This window comes from Giraffa tippelskirchi, chromosome 11, assembly GCF_054371585.1.
Source record: "Giraffa tippelskirchi isolate mGirTip1 chromosome 11, T2T-mGirTip1v1.2.pri, whole genome shotgun sequence".
Taxonomy (NCBI): domain Eukaryota; kingdom Metazoa; phylum Chordata; class Mammalia; order Artiodactyla; family Giraffidae; genus Giraffa; species Giraffa tippelskirchi.
The window spans coordinates 87,173,002-87,199,039 of record NC_137285.1 but is presented as its reverse complement, the minus strand read 5'-3'; the positions used below and the strand labels follow the sequence as shown (position 1 = coordinate 87,199,039).

General features: G+C 34.9%; 1 protein-coding gene across 1 annotated transcript in view; it reads left to right on the top strand.

Moving 5' to 3' along the window:
- Nucleotides 1-26,038, top strand: part of CNTN5 (contactin 5) — a 1,514,795-nt gene that overhangs the window by 347,878 nt on the left and 1,140,879 nt on the right. The window contains exon 3 of the mRNA XM_081545335.1: nt 9,850-9,988. The gene's annotated coding sequence lies outside the window, so the exon portion shown is untranslated. The remainder of the gene's footprint in view (nt 1-9,849; nt 9,989-26,038) is intronic.

Below are 26,038 nucleotides of genomic sequence, written 5' to 3'. Positions count from 1 at the left end.
AGAACATAATAAGAAAATTATATACACACAGAGGAAATAAATTTTATGCATATAAATTACAAAAGCATATAAATAAGAAAAAAAAACACCATCCACTTATCTGATTTTCAGTTTAACTATCATTCTGGCTATAGAATGAAGAATATTTCGTTGTGTTTTTTTTTTAATTTTATTGGAGTATAGCTGCTTTACAGTGTTTTGTTACTTTCAGTTGTATGACAGAATCAGTTGAATATACACGTATATTCATTCTTTTTTAAGATTCTTTTCTTATATAGGTTATCACAGAATGCCAAGTAGAGTTCTCTGTGATATACAGTGTGTCCCTGTTGGATGTTGATCTGTATATAGTAGTGTGTGTATATTCATTCTAAGCTCCTGATTTATCCCTCCTCCCACATTTCCTGTTTGGGAACCGTAAGTTTGTTTTTGATAACTGTAGGTCTGTTTCTGTTTTAAAAATAAATTAATTTGTATCATTTTTTAAATTAGATTCCATGAGTGATATATGATATTTGTCTTTCTCTCTCTGACTTACCTCACTTGGTATGATAATTTCTAGTTCCATTTGTGCATATGTATACTTACTCACTTCAGTCTTGTCTGACTCTTTGCGACCCTATGAACTGTAGCCCACCAGGATCCTCTGTCCATGGGGTTTTCCAGGAAAGAATACTGGAGTGGGTTGCCATGCCCCTCTCCAGGGGATCATCCTGATCCAGGGATCACACTTATGTCTCCTGTGTTGCTTGCATTGCAGGTGAATTATTTACCACTGAGCCACTGGGGAAGCCCCCAATGGCATTATTTCATTCTTTTATGGCTGAATATATAGTATCCCACTGTATATATGTACCACATCTTCTTTATCCGTTCCTCTGTCGATGGACATTGGGTTGCTTCCATGTCTTGGCTATTGTACATAGTGCTGTAGTGAATACTAAGGTGTATGTATCTCTTAGGATTATGGTTTTCTCTAGATATATGCCCAGAAGTGGGATAGCTGGATCATACAGTAAGTCTATTTTTGTTTTATACAGAGCCCCATACTGTTCTCCATAGTGGTTATACCAATTTACATACCTGCCAGTGGTGGAGGAGGGTTTACTACTTGTGGACATTTTGATGATGGCCATTCTGACTGGTGTGAGGTGATTCAGTTCAGTTCAGTTCAGTCACTCAGTCATGTCCAACTCTTTATGACCCCATGGACTGCAGCATGCCAGGCTTCCCTTTCCATCACCAACTCCCAGAGCTTCCCCAAACTCAGGTCCATCAAGTTGGTAAAGCCATCCAACCATCTTATCCTCTGTTATCCCCTACCTCCCCTGCCTTCAATCTTTCCCAGCATCAGGGTCTTTTCCAATGAATCAGTTATTCACATCAGGTGGCCAAATTATTGGAGCCTCAGCTTCAGGATCAGTCCTTCCAATGAATATTTGGGACTGGTTTCATTTAGGATTGACTGGCTTGATCTCCTTTCAGTCCAAGAGACTCTCAAGAGTCTTCTCCAACACGACAGTTCAAAAGCATCAATTCTTTGCTGCTCAGCTTTCTTTATCGTCTAACTCCCACATCCATTGTAGTTTTGATTTGTACTTCTCTGATAATTAGTTATGTTGATCACTTTTTTCATGTACTTTTTGGCCATCTGTATGTCTCATTAACAATATTTTTAAGTGGATATACAGTGAAATGCAGGGAGGCTGATTCAATAGCAAATGCAGAAAATATGTTCACTTAAATGAATGGTAATGGAAATAGAGGAGACAAAGTTCTGAAATACATAGGGATCAAGTATACATGATTCGATAAACTACTGAATTCATGGTTGAGGAAGAATGGAATACCTGAGAAAGCCTTAAGGTTTGTGGCTTTCGCAAGATGGAAAGATGATGAAATCATTCACTGAGATAGAGAATGCTGGAAGGTGATATGGTTGTTGTTAAGGATTGACAGGGAAGCAAACATTGTTCCTGGTTTCAATTTTAGATATGTTGATTTTATCATGAGTTTGAAAAATCCAAGAGAAAAAAGTGGTTATAAGTTTGGCATTTGTTTTTGTTTAGGTGATGTAATGAAATTAAGGATTACCTCGGAAGAGATTATAGAGTAAAGATTAAAGGCCAAGAATGAATTTTGATGAAGTGCACACTTAAGAGTCTGATAAAGAGTAAGATAAAGTTCCAAAAAGCAAAATGGACTATTGGGAATGAAGGGAGATATTAATGGAAAAAGGAATGAATGTGAGGTGTCAAAATGAAGATAGTCATAGATGCCTCTTTTGAGGAATGTGGTTGTATTGGGTAAAGTGAAATAGGGAAAAGAGAAAGGAGGATGTGGGGTTAAGAAAATGTGATACTTAGTGTTTTGTTGTCTACTTTACTGGGACAGTGTTTGCAGAGACATTTGGTCAAACATTTTTCTAGGTGTTTCTGTGAGTGTGTTTCTGAAGGAGATTGATATTTGAATCCATTGGCTAAGTATAGCAGATTGCACTCCCTAATGTGGGTGAGTCACATCCAGGGAACTGAAGGCCTGAATAAAGCAAACAGTCTAATTTTTATGTAAGAGGGAATTCCTCTGCCCACCTGCCTTCAGTTGGAACATCAGTTTTCTCCTGCCCATAGACTTGAACTTAATCATTGGTTCTTCTTGGATCTGGAGCCTGCTGGCCTTCAGCAGGGACTGTGCCCTTGGCACAAATTTAATGACCACGTCTACTGTTCTTTAAAAGAATTTCTACCATGAATATCCTCAAGAATCAGCCTGCCATGATAGAGCTCATTTTCAGGATGTACAGACAAATCAGATCTGTCCCTGACCCACTCTTGGCCTTTGTCTGTCTTGGTTAGCTGGTCACAGGAGCCTCTGAAGACACGAAATTAAGTGAAAGCACTATTGATCCAGTAATGAAAGTCAGGGCTACCTCCTCTGACACAGATCTTGAATAACATTGCATGGAAAAAACAGACAGACCAAAAGAAAGGTAGAATGCAGGTAGACACATGACGATGGGAACCATTGATCCAATTCACTCTCTGGTTCTGATCATGTCTGATTTGGGATGTGGTGTCTACATCTTCCAGGGCTTTCCAGGTGGCACAGTGAACAGAATCTGCCTGCCAGTGCAGGAAATGCAAGAAATGCTGGTTTGATCCTTGGGTTGGGAAGATCCCCTGGAGAATGCAATGAAAACCCACTCCATTATTCTTGCCTGGAAAATTCCATGGACAGAGGAGCCTGGCGGGCTATAGTCCTTGTGGTCGCAAAGACTCAGACATGACTGAGTGACTGAGCACACACACACATCTACATCTTTACCTGGAAGGGGCAGACCACACCAGGGGGCCCAGAGGGTGTATGGGATTCAGTACTTCTGAGTGGTATAGCCAGATGTCCCTATTATGAATCTCAGCATCTCACTCCTTCCTAATCAAAACTCTGACCCTGGGGTAACAGACAGGTTAGATATGTGAATTCATCCTTCTGGAGATCAGCTACTTTTATAATTAACTCATGGACCTGAGCCTCAATTTTTTGCCCTCTGCCTCTAAGAGATGATAGTCTTTACATGCTAATTAAGATGTGCTCTGGTTTCACACTTTGAGGTGGTGAATAGCAGTGATGTGCTGGTAAAACAAACAAATGAGTAAGTTTTAAAAATCCTAATTTATAGTGTTTACTGATTCTGGGTCTAAATATTCCCATATAGGCTGAATTGAATATTAATGGTACCTTAAAAACTTTCTAAATATTTATCAATTGGCTATTTCAAGTGAGTTGTCTCAGTATACTGCTGGAATCACTCCAAGTCTCTCTTTGTTTTTCACAAATGAAGTAATAGAACCTAATTCATTCTGGAAAGATTCAATATTTTTATTCTTTGCTTTCAGTGGCAACAGTATTTGAAGGAAGAAAAATCAATGAATTAATTTACAAATTAACAATTAGAAAAAGTAAATGATATTTATTCAATGAGAAGAAACATATGTTAAATGTAATTACTTCTCTTTCAAATATGGAATAAATCATTAATGAATGGCATTATATATTTCTTCCAGTTTTATAAAAATATGATTTAGATGTTTGTATAAGTTTAAGGTGTTCAGCATAATGATTTGGCTTACATATATGATTATCAATTAACCTTAATCTTAATGAACATTTATCATCTATAGACAAAAAAGGAAATATTAGAAAATATTTCTTTGTAATAAGAAAGCTTGTGATTTATTCTAAAAACTTTCTTATATAGCATACAGCAGTGTTAATTATTGCCAACATCTGCTGGATCATCGAAAAAGCAAGCAAGTTCCAGAAAAATATCTATTTCTGCTTTATTGACTATGCCAAAGCCTTTGACTATGTGGATCACGGTAAACTCTGGAAAATTCTGAAAGGGATTGGAATACCAAACCGCCTGACTTGCCTCTTGAGAAATCTGTATGCAGGTCAGGAAGAAACAGTTAGAACTGGACATGGAGGAACAGACTGGATCCAAATAGGAAAAGGAGTACATCAAGTCTGTATATTGTCACCCTGCTTATTTAACTTATATGCAGAGTACATCATGAGAAACGCTGGGCTGGAAGAAGCACAAGCTGGAATCAAGATTGTCGGGAGAAATATCAATAACCTTAGATATGCAGATGACACCAGCCTTATGGCAGAAAGTGAAGAAGAACTAAAGAGCCTCTTGATGAAAGTGAAAGTGGAGCATGAAAAAGTTGGCTTAAAGCTCAACATTCAGAAAACTAAAATAATGGCATCCGGTCCCATAACTTCATGGCAATTATATGATAAAACAATGGAAACAGTGACAGACTTTATTTTCTTGAGCTCCAAAATCACTGCAGATGGTGACTGCAGGCATGAAATTAAAAGATGCTTGCTACTTGGCAGGAAAGTTATGACCAACCTAGACAGCATATTAAAAAGCAGAGACATTACTTTGCCAACAAAGGTCTGTCTAGTCAAAGGTATGGTTTTCCCAGTAGTCATGTATCAATGTGAGAGTTAGATTATAAAGAAAGCTGAGCACCGAAGAATTGATGCTTTTGAACTGTGGTGTTGGAGAAGACTCTTGAGAGTCCCGTGGACTGCAAGGAGATCCAACCAGTCCATCCTAAAGGAGATCAGTCCTGGTTGTTCATTGGAAGGACTAATGTTGAAGCTGAAACTCCAATACTTTGGCCACCTGATGCAAAGAACTTATTCATTTCAAAAGACCCTGATGCTGGAAAAGATTGAGGGTGGGAGGAGAAGGGGACAACAGAGGATGAGATGGTTGGATGGCATCACCGACTCAATGGACATGAGTTTGAGTAAACTCTGGGAATTGGTGATGGACAGGGACGTCTGGCGTGCTGCATTCCATGGGGCAGCAAAGAATTGGACAAGACTGAGCGATTGGACTGAACTGAACTGAAGGGAACATTTCATGCAAAGATGGGCTTGATAAAAGACAGAAATGGTATGGACCTAACAGAAGCAGAAGATATTAACAACAGGTGGCAAGAATACACAGAATAACTATACAAAAAAGATCTTCATGACCCAGATAATCACGATGGTGTGATCACGTACCCAGAGCCAGACATCCTAGAGTGCGAAGTCAAGTTGGCTTAGGGAAGCATCACTACGAACAAAGCTAGTGGAGGTGATGGAATTCCAGCTGAGCTATTTCAAATCCTAAAAGATGATACCGTGAAAGTGCTTCACTCCCTATGCCAGGAAATTTGGGAAACTCAACAGTGGCCACAGGACTGGAAAAGGTCACTTTTCATTCCAATCCCAAAGAAAAGCAATGGCGAAGAATGCTCAAACTACTGCATAATTGTACTCATCTCACACGCTAGTAAAGTAATGCTCAAAATTCTCCAAGCCAGGCTTCAACAGTATGTGAACCTTGAACTTCCAGATGTTCAAGCTGGATTTAGAAAAGGCAGAGGGCCTAGAGATCAAATGGCCAACATCTGTTGGATCATTGAAAAAGCACACGAGTTCCAGGAAAACATCTACTTCTGCTTTATTGATTACACCAAAGCCTTTGACTGTGTGGATCAGAAGAAACTGTGAAAATTCTTCAAGAGATGGGGATACCAGCAATTACATACACTTACATAATTTTCAGACATATTTAAAAATGAAGGTCATGAGCTTTTAAGAGTAATAAATATTGTAAATCCCCTAAATAAATGGAAAATAAAAACAACTTAATAATGTGAATGCTAAAAACAGTCCAGAATTATTTTAAAAGCTTCCCAAAAGCTGAAATACAGGATTAATTAATGTGCTATTTTTTATTTCAGTTTTATTGATGTGTAATTGACATATAAAGTTGTAAGATATTTACAGTGTACATCGTGATGATTTGATGTCTGTATACATAGTGAAGGGCTTCCCAGGTGGCACTAGTGGTTAATAATCGGCCTGCCAGTGCAGAAGATGCAGGAGACTAGGGTTCAATCCTTGAGTCAGAAAGATCCCCTAGAGTAGGAAATGGCAACCCACTCCAGTATTCTTGCCTGTAATGTCCCATGGGTAGAGGATTCTGGTGGGCTACAGTCCAAGGGGTTGGAAAGAGTCAGACATAACTGAGCACACACACACACACAATAAACATTGTGAAAGGTTTCCCCCAGTTGATTGATTGATACATATTTCAGATCACGTATTTATCTATTTGTTGTTTTTGTTAACATTTAAGCTCTGTCCTCTTATTAAATTTCAGTTTTATAATACAATGTGAACAACTAGAGTCACCATGTTTACTTTAGACACTCAGACTTTTTTTTTCCTATAGCTGAATGTGTGTTTCAGTTAACCAACCATTCCCTAATTTCATCATCCTCCAGCCCATATTTTGACTGTTTCTATGAGTTTACCCTTTTTTTTTTTTTTTTAAGATTCCATATATTAAGTATACCATGCATTATTTGTATTTTTTGTCTGGCTATTTTCACTTAGCATAATATCCTCAAAATCCATCCATGCTGTTGAAAATGGAAGTGTTTCCTTCTTTTTCATAGCTGAACAATATTCCATTATATATATATGTGTGTGTGTGTGTGTATACACACACACACACACACACACACACACACACACACACACACACACACACACACACACACACACCCCATATCTTTATCCATTCATCCCTTGGAGAGAGGAAAGTTAGGTTGTTTTAATAACTTGGCTAGTGTGAATAATGCTTCAATGAGCTTAAGAATGAAGTGAAAGTGAAAGTCACTCAGTCATGACTGACTCTGCAACCCCTTAGACTGTAGCCCACCAGGCTCCGCTGTCTATGTAATTCTCCAGACAAGAATACTGGAGTGGGATGCCATTCCCTTATTCAGGAGATCTTCCTGACCCAGGGATCAAACCCCAATCTCCTGAGTTGCAGGCATAGTCTTTACCATCTGAGCCACGAGGGAAGCCCAGGGATAAAGGTATATATTCAATATCTTGTTTTTATTTCCTTTAGATATATATCCACACTGGGATTACTAGATCATATGATAGCTTTATTCCCCCCCTCCTTTTTTTTATTTCTGCATCCTTTCCATCACTCATTTTCATTTGTCTTCATGATAACCTTTCTTAAAGGTATGAGGTGATACCTCATTTTGGATTTGATCTGCATTCTTCTGATGATTAGTGATGTTGAAGACTTTTTATTTTACTTTATGCCATTTTTATGTCGACTTTGGTAAGCAGCATAGTTTCTCTGCCCATTTTAAACTGAATTCTTCATTTTTATTTGTTTTGATTTGATTTATTTATTGAGTTGTTTGAGTTACTTGTATATTCTGAAGACTAACTCCTTATCAGACAAATGAGTTGAAAATATTTTCTTCTATTACATAGGATGTTTTTGCATTTTATTGATGAGTTCCATTGCTGTGCTGAAGCTTTTTAGTTGGTATAATCACTTGTTTATTTTTGCCTTTGTTACCTTTGCTTTTGGTGTCAAATTAAAAAAAAAAAAAAAAGGCCAAGATCATTGCTAATGAGCTTTCCCCATGTATTTTTTATAATAATTTTGTAGTTGCAGGTCTTACATTGATGTCTTCAATCAGTTTTGAGATAGGCATCTAGTTTTTTCTTTTACATGTGATTATCCGGTTTCACCAACACCATTTATTGAAGAACTTATCTTGGCTCCTTTGTCAAAAATTAACTGACCATATGAGCTTAGGTTTATTTGTGGGCCATCTGCTTTGGCTTTAATACAGTGTGAAATCAGTAAGTGGGAGGCCTCCGACTCTACTTTTCCTTTTCAAGATTGCTTTGGCTATTCATAGTTTTGTGGTTCTATACACATTTTAAGTTTGATTTTCTGTTTCTATGAAAAATGATGTTGGAATTTTGAAAATAATTACATGGAATTTGTAGGGGTTACTTTGAGTATGGACATTTTAATCATATCCATTTTCCTAATTCATGAGCCCAGACTATCTTTGTGTGTGTGTGTGTGTGTGTGTGTGTGTGTGTGTGTTTGTATCTTCTTCAGTTTCTTTCATCAGTATCTTATAGTTTTCAGTGTACAGATTATTTACCTCCTTGGTTAAATTTATTCTTATTTACTTTATTCTTTTTGATGCAATTTTAAATAGATTATCTTCTTAATTTCTCTTTCTTATAGTTTGTTAATAGTGTAGCTGTATATTTTACTAGTATAGTGTTACTGGAAATGCAACTTACTTGCCTATTAATTTTGTATCCTTCAACTTTTACTAAATTTCTTCATTTGTTCTAATGTCTTTCTGTGTGTGTTGAGTCTTTACGTTTTTCTGTACATATAATATGGGCTTCACAGGTAACTCAGTAGGTAAAGCATCCACCTGCAATGCAGGAAATTCAGGAAATGCGGGCTCAGCCCCTGGGTCAGGAAGATCCCCGCATAGCAAACCACTCTAGTATTCTTGCCTAGAAAATCCCATGGGGTTGCAAGGAGTCCAATACAACTGATCAACTGAGCATGCATATGATAGATACAACATCATATTATCTGCAAACAGAGGTGTTTTACTTTTTTTTTTTATCTGAATGCCTTTTATTTCTTTTTCTTTGCCTAATGACTCAAGCTAGAACTTCCAATACTATATTAAATCAGTAAAGCAAGAATGAACATCCTCATTTTATTCCTTATCTTACAAGGAAAACTTTCGTCTTTTCATTGTTTAGTTTAAGGTTAGCTGTGGGTATGTTATATATTGCTTTCATTATGTTAATATGTTTATATTCCTTCTATGCCTAGGTGGTTGAGAATGTTTATCATAAACAGATGTGGTATATCACATTGATTTACAGATGTTGAACCACACTAAAGAAAACAAAGAATAAAAATCATATAAGCATCTGAATAAATGTAGAAAGAAACATTTGACAAATTCAGCAACCATTTATGATAAATATCAGGGTTCCATGTGTTCATGAGAAAAAGGTATATTCTCCTACAATTGGATGATATCTAAAAGTTCATCAGATTCTACATAAAGTTTAAATTCAATTCTTCCTTATGATTTTCTGTCTGAATTATGTATTTAATATTTTAAGCTTTTGAAATCCATGAAAATTTACCTTTGATATTCTTTTCTGTTTCTTAGTAAATGCAAATTATAAAGAAAAAATTAAATCTGGTGATGTAACAACTCAGTAGCAATATTTAGACAAATTATAAACATCTGTTGTTACTGGTAAATAGCATAGTCATTTTCTGAATAGCTAAACTGGACAATTATGTAAAATATTTAGTAAGAAAAGTATATTTTGTTCAAAGATTGGAAAGTGAAAAAATTATTTGTAACCGTAATAGCAGATATATTTTCTTAACAGGTGACCTTAAAGGATTGCTGTTTAGTGTCACTCAAGATGTACTAAGCATCATTTTTTGGATGACTGTGGCAAAAGGATATCTGTACAGAACCAGTTCCTTTCTGAAGTTTATAACCGGGGCCCTGTTTTCAGACAGAAGGTACAGTTTATCTTTTATTAATATACATTTGAAATTTAAAGGAATGTTGAAGGAAAAAATAATGTAAAGCCTGTGTGTGCCATTTATGGAATTCCTTAACAACAACTTAATATTTTAAGGATTTTTTTTTTTTTTTACTTCAGATAACTGTTTTTTTTTAAATTGAAAAAAAAAAACAACTTAGTTGTATTAGTAAACACAAACACTCTACAAATATTATAGTACAATATTGAAGTGAAAATAGTAAAATATTTTGTTTTTATTAAAATTTTAGTTTGATATGAGCCTAGTAAGTACATAAATATTGTGTTAAAAGTATAAAGTATTGTATAAAGTTAAAGTATTGCTGAAAAGCATAAAAAAAAGAGTACTCTCATATAACTTCCTATTTCATATCTTTATCAACCAACATCCTAGTGGATGGATTTTATGTTTTTTGACAGCTTGAGTTTGAAGACAGTACTTAGGTTATATTGGCAGAAAGTCATGGATAGAAAGAGGTTGAATTATCCCACATACACAGGAGATCTCCAGGATGAAATTAGCTTTTGTGCTGTTTGATCAGGAGGTCCACATTCTTGTATCTTAAAACAACAACCTAAATCATTAAATATCAATTATATCTATTTTGAGTAAAAATAAGCATTGTGTAAATAATAATCATTTAAAATGAATATTTAAACTGTTTTATAATACATGATTAGAAACATGTTTAATATTTACAGGTGTGCATGAAGAGATTATTTCAATTTAATCCACTGTGTGCTACTTAACTATAAAATGTATGATATATTTTCAGATAATCAACTCAGGAGGTCAATCCATTTTAGATATAGAATTGTCTGTTCTTTTTTTCTAATTATTCTTAAAATAATGACAATATCATTCCTAGTTTCAAGGCTACAATGGGTTTGTCCTTTAATTTGTCAGGTTAATTCAAGTTAATTGATTTGAAATATTGAAAAGTATTTTCCTAAATCTATTCTATGTTTTCGGTTTCCTCAGGCTTGAAAATTACAGGAGGAAAGGGACTAAATCTAAATTAGAGAACAGTTCTGTAGGAAGGTGTAAAGTCAAGAGTCTAAACATGAAGTTTACTTTCTGCTGGTCACAGTCATGTTCTGGCAGATCACTATAGAAAACTTTTCATTTCAATGTTTCCATTTATTCCATGAAATCATACCAGTCTTTCATTTTTATTGAAGGTCTTAACTGCACCAGGTATCTTTAAATTAATTTTATGGATTAAAAAAAAAACATGAATTTTTTGTGTTTTCAAACACAAGAAAATAAGGGGAGAGAAAATATAAGGAAGTAGATTGAAACTCTCTGACAGTGAAACCCCAAACTGTAGAAAAGAGTTAGTTCCCCATGAATTAGTCCATTGGTATATTCTAATATTGGACAGACTTTTAAGCTAAATTTTGCTGTCATAATTCTGCTTGATACTACAAGAATTATCTGAGAGTATGTTACATATACAGAACATAAAATTAGAATAGTGATTTGTGTCCTAACTGCAAAAGATATATACACATTTGGAAGGTGTTATTTCCTTCACATCAAGCATTTTGTCTTCAACTCTTAATCATTGGAGATTCTTAGCAGATCAAACTCTATATCAACATGCTACATATCTGATATCAGTGATATCAGAGATAAATTATATGCAGACACCTTAGTTGAATTTTGCAGTTTTAGGAACTTTATTTATGGTGCTTGTGGCATTTTCAGAGAAAGCCAACTGAACACAGTATAGCAGCTGCAGGGAAGAGGATTTGGGATCTAATGCTCACTTCCAGATGGATGACGGATATGCAATTTTAAATTTATGGTAGACATATTAGCAGATGGAAATAGAAGAGAGTAAATGCCTATGCCACCTGTGAACAAGTGCATTTTGTCAATTACCAGCTGAACTGTGTTAAATTCAAGTTGTTCAACAGAACTCTAATTCTCGAGAAGAGACTTTTTGTCAACCTATTAATAGATCTAGATTTCACATTGAGGTTGGGAAACGTTTTACTATACAGGGAACCTATGGACACAGGTTTGAGCAGAGCACACTTCACTCTTGTTATGTCGCTCCTGCTATTATTCTGCCTGCATAATTGAAAAGAATATTGGTAGAATAGGAAACAGTTGAAACAAATGAGACAGACTGAGCACTCCAAAAAGATGTAAGTGAATTAGAATTGATGCATCTGATGAGAGTGAATTCACAGTGTCACTTTAAATAAAACCCTGTTTCATTTAGGTACCTAGTCTGTCACTACAACTACTAAAAACATTCAGGGAAGGCACTGACAGTTTCATTTGACACAATCAATTAAATTCCTCCCATACTAAGAGTTAACGTGTGTGTGTGTGTGTGTATATATATTAAAAGGGGTCCTGAGTTCAGCCTCTGACAATTAAATGTTTCACTGAATAGCTTACACAATGCTATTTAATAAACATTGGCTCAGTTCCAAGAGAAAGAGCTTCATTCCATTAGAGAAGAGCCCGAGTGGCTCTAGCTTTATAGATTTTCAGAACTGGCACAATTCTTACCAACCCACTCCAGTGCTCTTGCCTGGAAAACCCCGTGGACGGAGGAGTGTGGTAGGCTACAGTTCATGGGGTCACAAAGAGTTGGACATGACTGAGCGACTTCACTTTCACTTTCACTTTATCACCTAATAAAAAAAAAATTCCCTAATTCTTAATATATATGTGTGTAAATAAGAATCCAACAACTGATAAAAATAAAGTGGGATGTCTCATTTTTAAAAAATGAGAAATTTAATTCTTTGTCCTTAATATTCTTGAAAATTGCATAGAAATTTGAAAGAAAGAAAAGTCCTTTTCACATGCTTTAGTTGCATACATGTATTGTGTCTGTTAACAGCTTTGCTACTTGTTATGATATTTATACTGTGGTATCCAGAGTTGGCAACTTAAAAAAATGAGGACATTGCATGAAGATAGTTTTGGCAGCATATTAGGACTTTCTAACAATTGGAATATCCACAATAGTCTTTCAAGTGTAGTGTGTCCAAATCAGTGGGAATGTACTATTCCTAACTGTCATGATGGGAGATGGAAGAGTTCTCTCCAAAATTGTTATTCACTAATATAATCTTAATTTGTCCTAAGATGTCTGTTATAAAGATAAGTATTTTGCCCCTTGTAAAAATCAGCTATTTAATGTTAACTCTATTTTAGATTTCTGTCTTTTGGAAGATACTATTTTAAAACACTTCTTGGAAAATACGTTATATAAAGTATACAAAAATACATAGATATGTGAATGAAAATAGAATGACTTAAATAATTTGTTCAGTTCAGTTCAGTTCTGTCACTCAGTCGTGTCCGACTCTTTGCAACCCCATGAACCACAGCATGCCAGGCCTCCATGTCCATCACCAACTCCCAGAGTTTACCCAAACTCATGTCCATCGAGTCGGTGATGACATCATCTCAATCATCTCATCTTCTGTCATCCCCTTCCCCTTCCACCTGAAATCTTTCCCAGCATCAGGATCTTTTCCAGTGAGTCAGTTCTTCGCATCAGGTGGCCAAAGTATTGGAGTTTCAGCTTCAGCATCAGTCCTTCCAGTGAAAAACCAGGACTGATCTCCTTTAGGATGGACTGGTTGGATCTCCTTGCAGTCCAAGGGACTCTCAAGAGTATTCTCCAACACCACAGTTCAAAGCATCAATTCTTGGGCTCTCAGCTTTCTTTATAGTCCCACTCTCATATCCATACACGACTACTGGAAAAACCATAGCCTTGGCTTAGACAGACCTTTGTTGGCAAAGTAATGTCTTTGCTTTTTAATATGCTGTCTAGTTTGGTCATAACTTTCCTTCCTAGGAGGAAGTGTCAAATATTATACAATCTGAAGTTGTGTGAATTTCTTAGTATTTATCTAAGCATTTATCTGTCTGCCAGTTGTAGAGGTGAGGGGGTGGTTTAAGTTCACTACCAAGGGGTGATCTTCAATATCAGTTTGTTCATAGAAGATATGTTGGTGAATTAATGTTTTTCAAGTTGGAGTACCTAAGGATACAAAGAAAACTAAATTAGCCTGAAGCAAGAGGGTAAATAACAGTAATCAGTTTGTGTAGTAATATGAAGGAGTGCCTAGGTTTTATATTACATGTACTTTTGCTAGCATGATAGAAGGCATTTACAAACTATAAACATTCAAACACTTCAGGTGATATGAATGTATACAAAAATGTCATATGTGATACTTGACAGACAAATAGTAATGTTTATTGACTATTTCTATTGTCGAAAGAATTCATAACAACAGGAAATGTTGACATTTTGGCTATGTCGTGTTCTTCTGTGTCTTTCTATAGATGCCAGGGAAAACTAAGTGTGGAAAATAAAAAACAAAATAATTTTTCTGGAGTAGTTTTCAAATATAAGAAAGTTTCTGTTTAATCCTACTTATAAACAAGCAATGGAACCCTTGAATGCTCAGTTAATTGAATGTCTCAGGTCTATCATACAAAATATATGAGGGGTTCTACCTCTACCAGTAGATGTATGAAATTGTTACTCTTTCTGTACTAAGCTTAGTTTACATAGTAAATCCCAGACAGAAAAATTATTAATAAGATATAGATCCTTTTCCCTAAAAACTGTCATCTTTACTGAATGTACTGATGTGATTTTGACAAATGGCAAGACTACAGGCTTTGGAATAATAAAGAGCAAAGATTGAATTTCTGCTGTAAATTTACCAACTGTGGAAACTTGGGCTTAATTGTTATGCACTTCATTTCCTTCAGCTTTAAAAAGTGGATATCTCACTTTACAAGAGTATGAGAAGTTGACATTAAACAAGACTATAATCTGTTTATCTGTCTACCTACTTGTCTATTCATCTATCATCTATCCATACATACATGTGGACTTCGGTATCTGGAAGGTGTTTTTTTATTATTGCTGTTGTGCTAGAATGTGTAGCACATTATTTTACCACCGAGTAGAATAAAATTTCACCTGAGAGTCTGATAAGATTTTAAAAAGTAAGGATGGAAGGAAGTTTCAGTTTGGTTTACTCCTCTCCCTTTGTTCTTGTCTTGTTGTAGCAAAGATTTGAAACAGTGGACCACTTGTAACTCAAACAGACAGCATTTTATGAAGAAGTCATCAGGCAGTATTTATAATGACAAGCTAGTTACAACACAGATACAGCTCAGTTATAGCTCAAGTGGAAAGCTGGCAGCACATTCCTGAGATGCAATGGCAGGCCAAGCCATGTAGAAGCACACCAATAGCTCTTGGCTTCCCTTGTTATACCTTCTGTCTCCTCTCCCTGGTGTCTGATCGGAGAAGCCCTATGCAGCTAGAGCTTGGTACCAGGGTTCTCCTTGTTGGTTATGCCCAGGGCCAATCAGGGAAGGGGGCATGTCCCCACTCCAGTCTTCAACCTCCTCTTCCAAAGGCTTTTTAAAAAATTTTACCTGCTGCATGGTTCCACCATCTCGGATTACTTTTTCCATTCTAACTACATGGTAGAAGGAAAGAAGAGAGAGGAGGCAGAAGGGTAGGAAGTAGAGAAGATAGGAAAGTGGTAGAGAGGAATAAAAGAAAGAAAGAAGAAAGCAAAAGAAGGCAGGAAGAAACAAAAGGAAGAGTAAGGAAAGAAAGGATGAAGCAAAGTAAAGAAAGAAAAAGAGATGTAGGGAGGGAAGAAGAAGGCGAAGAGCAGAAAGAAAAATAGATATGACTCTTTCATAGCATTAATCATATTTAAATCCTGGGGCTGCCATGGGATATGAAATAAACATAGAAAAGTTACTCACCTGTCATAAGTTTTTAGAAGATGAAGTACAAGAAAAAAAATGCTCCTGATCATAATAGAAACAATGGTTACATAATACTCTGCCTTATTTTTGCCAGCACATAGCAATATTTCCTCATTCTCTCTAGTACATTAGAGAGCCTTGGGACATAATAACTGTACTTCTCAGAAGACCTGCCAGCAAGACTCAGGGTCAGATTCCACTAAAGAGGAGACATGAGATATGGAAGTTATAAGAGAAGTAGAAGTCTTACATGATCTTTCCAGTTCTAGTGACCCCTTACACTTTTTATAATATTAATACCTTATGCCTCAGTGTTGGAAGAAGCGATCATTAATGACATATATATTTTTTGGCAGTTTCTCTGTGAAAGCTAGTGATTAATGGAAGGTTTAGCAGTAATCTTTCTGAGATTCGTTTCTCCAGCCCTTTTAACAGTTTATTTTGTTGTTGTTCAGTTGCCAAGTCATGTCTGACTCTTTGCAACCCTATGGACTTCAGAACAGCAGACTTCCTTGTCCTTCACTATCTACTGGAGTTTGTGCAAACTAATGTCCATTGAATCGGTGATGCCATCCAACCATCTCATCCTCTGTCACCCCCTTCTCTTCCTGCACTCAATCTTTCCAAGCATCATAGTCTTTTCCAATGCATCAGGTAGCCAAAGTATTGGAGTTTCAGCTTAAGAATCAGCCCTACTAATGGATATTCAAGGTTGATGTCCTTTAGGACTGACTGGTTTGTTCTCTTTGCTGTCCAAAGGAGTCTCAAAAGTCTTCTCCAGTACCACATTTTGATAGCATCCATTCTTCAGTGCTCAGCCTTCATTATGGTCCAACTCTCACATTCATGCATGACTACTGGAGAAACTATAGCTTTGACTATATGAATCTTTGTTGGCAAAGTGACATCTGTGCTTTTAAATGCACTTTTTTTTTTTTTTTGCTGTCTAGATTTGTCATAGCTTTTCTTCCAAGGAGCAAGTGTCTTTTAATTTCGTGGCTGCAGTCACAATCCACGGTAATTTTTGAGCCCAAGAAAATAAAATCTGTCACTGTTTCCACTTTTGCTCCATCTATTTGCTATAAAGTAATGGGACTGGATGTCATGATCTTAGTTTGTTGAATGTTGAGTTTTAAGCCAGCTTTTCTACTCGCCTCTTTTACCCTCATCAAGAGGCTCTTTAGTTCCTGTGCACTTTCTGTCAATAGAGTCGTAACATCTACATATATGAATGAGGTTGTTGATATTTCTCACGGCAATCTTGATTTCAAAATGTGATTTATCCAGACCTACATTTTGCATGATGTAGTCTGCATAGAAGTTAAGGAGGGTGACAACATACAACCTTGTTGTACTCTTTTCCCAATATTGAACAAGTCCAAAGTTCCATGTATAGTTCTAACTGTTGCTTCTTGTCCAACATATAGCTTTCTCAGGAGATAGGTAAGGTGAACTGGTATTCCCATCATTTTAAGATTTTTCCACAGTTTTTTTGTGATCCACACAGTCAAAGCCTTTCGTGTAGTCAATGAAGCAGAAGTAGATGTTTCTGATATTCCTTTGCTTTTTCTATGATCCAGTGGATGTTGGCAATTTGATCTCTGATTCCTCTGCCTTTTTTAAATTTAGTTGCACGTCTGGAAGTTCTTGGTTCACATCATAATGAAGCCTAACTTGAGGGATTTTGAGCATAATTTTGCTGGCATGTGAAATGAGCACATTTAGTAGTTTGAACATTTTTTGGCCTTGACTTTTTTTGTGATTGGAATGAAAACTGATCTTTTCCAGTCCTGTGGCCACTGCTGACTTCTTTGTATTTGCTGACATATTGTCTGCAATACTTTATCAGCATCATCTTTTAGAATTTGAAATAGATCAAAGGAATTCTATCACCTCCACTAGATTTGTTCATAGTAACAATTCCTAAGGCCCATTTGACTTCCCATTCCAGAATGTCTTACTCTGAGTGACCACATCATCATGGTTATCTACATTTTTAAGACATTTTTCACATAGTTCTTCTGTGTATTCTTTCCACCACTTCTTAATCTGTTCTGCTTCTGCTATGTCCTTGCCATTTCTGTCCTTCATTGAGCCCATCTTTGCATGAAATATTGCCTTGGTATATCAATTTCCTTGAACTTTTTTATTAGGCAGAGAAATTAATTTCATTCACAAATTAGTCCTCCAGATTTAAGTTTCCTCCTTATTTTTCTATGAGGATTGTTACAAAGGGACAAAAATCAAATGTAAATAAGCCAGGTTGACAATCATGCCTTAACACATGTTAATTATTTTCCAGATTATGTTCTGCCATCTTCAGGGCTAAAATGTCAAATTAAGGAAGTCGAAAATCCCTATCACTAATGTACAGTGAATTAAATAATTACACTACTAGCAGTAAAGATTATACTGTAAATGATTCCTAAGTGACAGTATTCAGCCTTGGTAAACTTTGAGGCATTACTTGCATTTCAACAATATTGGAATATTATTTCAAGTAGGACATACTTTGTACAAATATATATTGCTTGCCTTGAAAGAAACTAACCACATTTTCTTGTGTTCTAACTTAGACATCGTTATCTCTATAAGTTTTTTAGTGATTAGTTCATATATAAAATATATAATAGATTGTCTATAAAATGTCTCTTGTAGTTTGTAAATTGCATATAGTGGCACTGGACCCTGTGCTTACTCAAATCTAGTCTATATCCATGGTTGCAAATATCTTTAATACTATCTTATTTATTTTTCAAACCATTTTTCTTACCTAACTTACCCCTGAGATGTTGAAGATGGAAAAAACAAGAAATAAAATACTTTCAGCAAAAAGTTTTTAATCACACATGATTTAGGTGATTCAGGGGGCCATGCTTATACATAAATGGAACAGGTTGGTTTCAGAGACATGAAAAAACTTAAAAGATTTGTGGTTGCTTATAGTACTTACTTTTAAATATTCATTCCTTCTTTCTGCTTTATAGAATGTTAGAACTCTCCAAGACTCTGCTTAACCACCATCTCATATACTTAATGAAGGACAATATATTATGCTAGGCACTTCATACCACCTATGTATTTCTCAAATAGGTAAATTTTTGAAATAATAAAACATTTCATTTTTATATACTTAATGCAAATTTTAATAAAATATTATCAAATTAATGTTAAATGTTAAAATATTAGCATTTAAAATATTTGATATTACTCTAGCATATGGAATAGAAAGTATTAAAATATATCTGAGATGTACTTGGGATAAAGAACAAGGTGAAAAATGACCTTTGTGTTTATATGTCAGTATAGCAAATCATATTATTCTAAGATTTCAGTGATGTGTAGCGGTGGAAATAACAGAGATGAGCACCATGGACTTTTCCACAGACTGAAGTTTCCAGGTCATTTAGTCCTCCCTAGTGCCTTCAGAACAACCCAACAGAGGTAATAATAACAGATTGTCACATTTTTGTCCATACGATGACCTGTTTAGGTAGAAGAGAAAAACAAAACAGAGCAAAACACTCTACTCCCAATGCTATGGGTAAAAATACAGCAATAGTCAGATCATCCGTTTTGTACACTCTCTTTCTGTCTCAGCATACACACACATACATGTCATGTGGATTGGTATATTATGTCTTTGTTAGAAAGTATGTACTACTGAGAATGCTATCAAGAGAAGGAAATAATTTTTTAAAAATCAGAATAGACAAGTTTGATAAAAGGTATGTCCTCTGCTGTTGGAACTTCTCAGACTCTCACTTAAAAATATGTAAGCATCCTTAAAAATAATTCTAGAAGATATTATGATAGTTCTAATAGTATAATTGTTTCATAATTCTAATGGATTAAAAATAGAATGCAGCAAGATAATTGGGCCTCAAGAAATAGAGAACCATTCTGTGACTTTAGAGTTGATAGTCGCACAGTGTTAGTCAGAAGAAGCTGTAAAGAATTCTACATGCAAAGCAGAAGTAATCCATAAAGTTTTTGTTTTTTAGTCACTAAGTTGCTAAATCTTTTGCGACTCCATGGATTGTAGCCTACCATGCCCCTCTGACTATGGAACTTCCCAAGCAAGATACTGGAGTGGCTTGTCATTTCCTTCTCCAAGGAATCTTCTCTACCCATGGATCAAAACCATTTCTCTTGCATTGGCAGGTGGATTCTTTACCACTGAGCCACCGGGGAAGCCCAATTCATAAAGTAGCAAATATCTAAGAGATTACTGTAAAGAAAATATCAGGCTAAGCCGGAGTTGTGCTGTCCAATAAAATCAGCCAGATGTGGCTATTTTGCACTTGAACTGTGGCTAATTTAAATTGAAATATATTGTGAAAATAAAATACAACACAGATGTCTAAGAATCAATATGAAAAAAGTATTTTCTTAGTAATTTTAGTTTGATTATGCAAAAATTTTGATTACATATTAAAATAGTATTTTAGATATATTACTTTACCAAAATATATTATTAAATTTGCCTGTTTCTTTTTCTTTTAATATCGCCCATTTGGCTTTCACGTGTGGCTCTTAAATTTATATCAAACAGGGCCTGTCTAAGGAATTTCAGCAGCGTGATACAATTACTAATTAAGACAGTCATAACTTATCTAAGAATTGAATGCATTCATTTTTCATCAACTATCTATTGCATAGCTTTTATCATAAATCTATTAGACACATTCCCTTTCTAGGAAACATTAAAGTAATAGTTAAACACTATTGCTTGAACTGGTTTCTTGCCTCCTAGGTAAAGGAGGCGAAGGAGGCAAATGGTAAAGATTCCATAAGAATCTTTCAAGTTCTTTAATGACTTATCCAAAGCTTTTGGATACTGATTATTTTTCTTCTAAAGCACTCAGAGAAAATCATGGTTACTTGCTTGTGAATGAGGGAATTTTCAGTGAGAATCATCTGTGTAGCTTGAAGAAGGATCAGCAGGTTGCAACTCAAAGTGTAAATCACCTGTGTAGAACCAATGCATAACAAAAGCGAAGCCCATGGCACAGATCTGGACTACTCTCAATGACATTTTTGGCTAGAGTAGACTTATCTACATCCTGTATACTAACACCAGAACCAAACAGTGATTGTCTAAATCCTCCTTCCCAGTTCTGGCTGTTGGAGGCACACAATGATTAATCAAACTATGGCTAAGAAACAAAGAAGAAGACAGAACGGGAGAAGGAGCATAAGGACACTTCAGTTCAGTTCAACTGAGTCACTCAGTTGTGTCTGACTCTTTGCAACCCCATGGACTGCAGCATGCTGGACTTTGCTGTCCATCACCAAATCCTGGAGCTTGCTCAATCTTATATCCATCCAGTTGGCAATGCCATCCAACCATCTCATCCTGTCATCCCCTTCTCCTGCCTTCAACATTTCCCAGCATCAGGGTCCTTTCCAGTGAGTCAGTTTTTCGCATTAGGTGGCCAGAGTATTGGAATTTCAGCTTCAGCATCACTCCTTCCAATGAATATTCAGGGCTGATTTCCTTTAGGATTGATTGGTTTGGTCCACTTGCAGTCAAAGGGATTCTCAAGAGTCTTCTCCAACACCGCAGTTCAAAAACATCAATTCTTTATATATAGTTGTTCAGTGTATCCTTGCAACCTTTTCTTAATATCTTCTGCTTCTGTTAGGTCCTTGCCATTTCTGTCCTTTATTGTGCCCATCTCTGCATGAAATTTCCCTTGGTATCTCTAATTTTCTTGAGATCTCTAGTCTTTCTCATTCTATTGTTTTCCACTGTTTCTTTGCATTGATCACTGAGGAAGGCCTTCTTACCTTTCCTTCATATTCTTGGAACTCTGCATTCAGTTGGGTATATCTTTCCTTTTTCCTTTGCCTTTAGCTTGTCTTCTTTTCTCAGCTATTTGTAAGGCCTCTTCAGACCACCATTTTGCCTTTTTCCATTTGTTTTTCTTGGGGATGATCTTGATCACTGTCTCCTGTACAATGTCATGAACCTCTGTCCTAGTTCTTCAGGCACTCTGTCTATCAGATCTAATCCCTTGAACCTATTTTTCCCTTCCACTATATAATCATAGGGAATTTGATTTAGGTCATACCTGAATGGACTAATGATTTTCTCTACTTTCTTCAATTTAAGTCTAATTGTTAGTTTCTACTCTACAGGAAAGTGAATCAGCTATATATTTAACCCCTTTTATGAATTTCCTTTTTATTTAGGTCACTACAAAGATGAGCAGTTACTGAGCTATGTAGTAGGCTCTTACTGGTTATCTATTTTATACACATAATCAGTAGTGTATAAAATCCCAAATCCCAATTCATCCTTCCCCCTAGGTGTCCACACATTTGTTCTCTATGGCTGTTATCTGTATTTCTTTGTGGCGAGTAAGATTATCTATACCATTTTTCTGGATTCCATGTATGTGTGTTAATATACAATATTGGTTTTTCTGAGTTACTTCACTTTACGATAGTCTCTAGTTCCATCCATGTCTCTACAAATGACCCAATTTCATTCCTTTTTATGACTGAGTAATATTCTGCTGTATGTATGTACCACATCTTATTTATCTATTCCTCTGTGTTTTTAATAATTAGTAAGAGGGAAACATTTTTAAATGTACCGATTTTTATAAGAATCAATGAATTCTTGAGTAAATATTCAAATAATTGTATTTTATGTACTTTAAAATTTAAGTGGAATTGGAAAGTATATTAACTTAGTCTTTAAGGAGAATAATTTTTAAGTGATATAAGGATACTTACAGAGCATTTTGGAGTTTGAAGGAAAATAATAGTGTAAGTTTTTTATAGTTTTTCTCTGTAATTTGCTTTGAAAAGGGAATGCACATTCATTTTTTTCCTAATATTTAGTTACACAAGGAATGGTGATAAGCATAATCTTAGAAGAGGCTTTGGAAATGTATATTATACACTAATTTATCGAATATAAATTAGTTTGCAAATATTTTAGTAAAAATAATAAGTCACAGAGTTTTTAAGAAATATCTATTTTTCTTTGCTTGAGTCATTTCAGAGACTAAAAATGGTGTGTGAGAAATATTTTAAGAATATCTGAAGTGTAATGTAAATAATTATTTCTGTGTTCTGTATAAAGTAAATTTAAAGAAAAAATAAAATGGCATAATTTTGTTTTCTTTATTATTTTAATATTTACTATCATATTAAGATTAGAATAATTGAATAATTGTTAAACTATATTATTCATATTTAAGTATCATGTGCCTTATTATATGCTTTAGTGTAAATCAAATCCATGAGTGTATGTGTCTGTGAAAATGATGTAATATAGGAAATGTTTTTGTATTCTTGTTGGAATAGTCACTTCAACTTCCATTAGTATAATAAATCAGTGTAATTTTGCAGTGTTATTAATGCAAAGCATCTTCAAAGATATAACATAAAAAATATCTTACTATATTACGTATAAAATATCTTTAGTCATTTGAAAATGTTTGACCCAACTATTCTAAAATTTATGTTTCCCTTGAGCTATATTTTGGATTTTTTTTTCTAAATTACTTACACTGAATCGCCCTTTGGCATTTACTGTTGACTTGTATTGAGGGACATAATAGGAATCAGTCATACTCAAATTGTAGGAATGAGTTAGGCATGTTATCTACCATTTCTGACAATATTCTCTTACGGGGTTAGGCTAGAGTGAGGTGGGGGATATCTCACTTTACTTATTACCAAGAATGGTTGTATCTTCTGAATAACTTTAGTATTTTAAATTTAATTCTATTGCTGTTTTTATTGTTGGATGAATATAGGAGAGATTGTTGATTTTAACCTCATGGATTCTGTAGGTAAGGTCCCTTAAGGTATTCCTTTCTGTTTGACTGATACAGGATTTCTTTCAGATGACAGCCATACTGTAGCCAATGAACTGTGATGGATTTTATGATATCCTCCATTTTGTTTTCTTATTATTTACTTTTCATTTTATATGAATATATTTATTTTGTTTACCTATTTATTTGTTTGCATTTTTGTAAATTGTATGAGCTTTTGTTATGAGATATATAAGTAATCTATGAAAATCAATATAACATCTCTTTCTCAATTTTCTAAAATGTTTATTAATTTTTTATCAATTTTCAGTATTTCCATTTTTCACAGACATACATGATATTCTGTTATGAATGATCTAAAAATACATTCATGTATAGAATATGAATAAAAAATCTCTGATCTTTTTAAATTGACTTTCCATTATGGAAAGTGAAATATTGAATAGTGTATAGGTAAAAATGTACACTATATTGAAGTGATGAATATTTTGGAAAAAATGAATCAGAGTTAAAAGGTTTAGAGAATGTTGGGTTAGGGTGTTTTTGTTTGTCTATTTTTTTTTTTTTTTTTCAGGAGACTATGAAAGTGTATCCTGCTGAGGAGACCTTTTCTGTGGACATGAAGGGAGTAAGGGTGGTGACCGTGTGGCTTTTCTGGTGTCAGAGGAACAACAGACACAAATAACCTGATGTGTTCTGGGTAGTTAGTGTGCTGGAGAAAAAAGCACCAGGGGAGAGCAGAAAAAGCAAAACCAAGGAACCAATGTGATCAAAGAACAAAACAAATTGAGTTATTATGAGAAATTCAACTGTTAACTTTTATGTTCAGTGAGATGGGAATCAAATGTTGGATGGTTTTGAAGTGAGGAAAGTCAGATTTAATTTACATTTTAATCATTTATTGATGGATTAGATGCGACATGAAAGGACAGGAAAAGTGTAAAGAATGTTCTCAGTGTTTTGTGCCTGGATAGCTGGATGGTGGAAGTTGCCTGGGCACCTGGAAAGATAGAGTATGTACTTACTGAGATTGAGAATTTGGCAGGTGTTGGGTGGGGATAGTGAGGAGGTCATTTTTCCGACAAGCGTGGAATGCCTATGTGACATTCAAATGAAGATATAAAATAGGTAGTTGGACACATGTATTTGGAATTTAAGAAAGCTGAGTTAGCTGTAGATATAAAATTGGGAGTTTGTGCTGGTGTTTCATGCCAATAATCTAGAAGAATTTAGAGAAAGGAATAAGCATATGAACTAAAACAGAGGTGACAGAGATGAGTAAAACTGACAAAAGAGCCTGAGAAAGAGAAGTTATAGAGATTGAAGGAACAACTGAAGAACGCTGATTCAGATGCTTTGTAAAGATAGCTTATAAGAAAGACAAAGTGAATACCCATGACAATAGCTGCTATAGGTCTGCTCAGATGAGAACTTAATATCGCCTTTCTATTTATTTCAGTTTCACTGTTACTTTGCCAAGAACTTTTACAGTGCCATGGTAGTCGTGATGGGAAGGGTTAGACTATGTTTGAGAGGAAAAAGCAGAGGATAAATACAGAGATTTTTTTTTCTACTGCAATGATTATTAATATTAATACTATTAGTTATAATTTTGTGAAACTAAATGATTAAATTAAATAATTGATTGTGAAAGCTATGATACCCTGATTACAAAAATCTACATTAAACTTTTCTGCTTACTTCTGCTTCTCCACTAAGTCTCCCTCTCTCTCCATTTGACCTACCTGGTTCAACAATAATTCATTCAAAATATATAACTGTTTGAGTTATTGAAATAATTTATGTATTAAAAAGCATGCAAAATGAAGCTTATTATCATATTTGCATGTTACATATTATACCTTTTATAAATTAAAATATCTAACAATATATGAAGTAGAAATTCAATGTTGTAACAGAAGCATAGGCTTCTGTATGAAATGCTTCTTACTATAATGAATATGCATAACTAATTTAATTCCCAGAATCCCAGAATTTTTATTTAAATACACTGATTATAAATAAAATATTGAATTGATTTGGTAATAAATATGAGTTCAAAATAAAATACAATGTTCCCCAAATGAAACAGCTAGAATTTACTTTCGGATGAAATGCAAACAAATCCAAATTACTTAAAGTTACAATCTCATTTGATATTGTTTCTATATTACAGTTTTATAGCTTGAGTTCTTGGTGAATTGGGGCAATCTGGAAGTTTGAAATGATATGACATTTGCCATCAGAAATCATGAGTGTTAACTGTTAACTCTGCTACTTCAAAATGGTATGATAGGAAGCAAACCCATAGTCTCAGATTCCACACTAATAAAATTGGAATAATCAGAATATGTATCTACCATACTGAATAACCATAGGATTTAGTGGGATGTGTTATGACCTATAGGTCATGTTTTGTGCTCTTTAAGAAAGGAAAAGT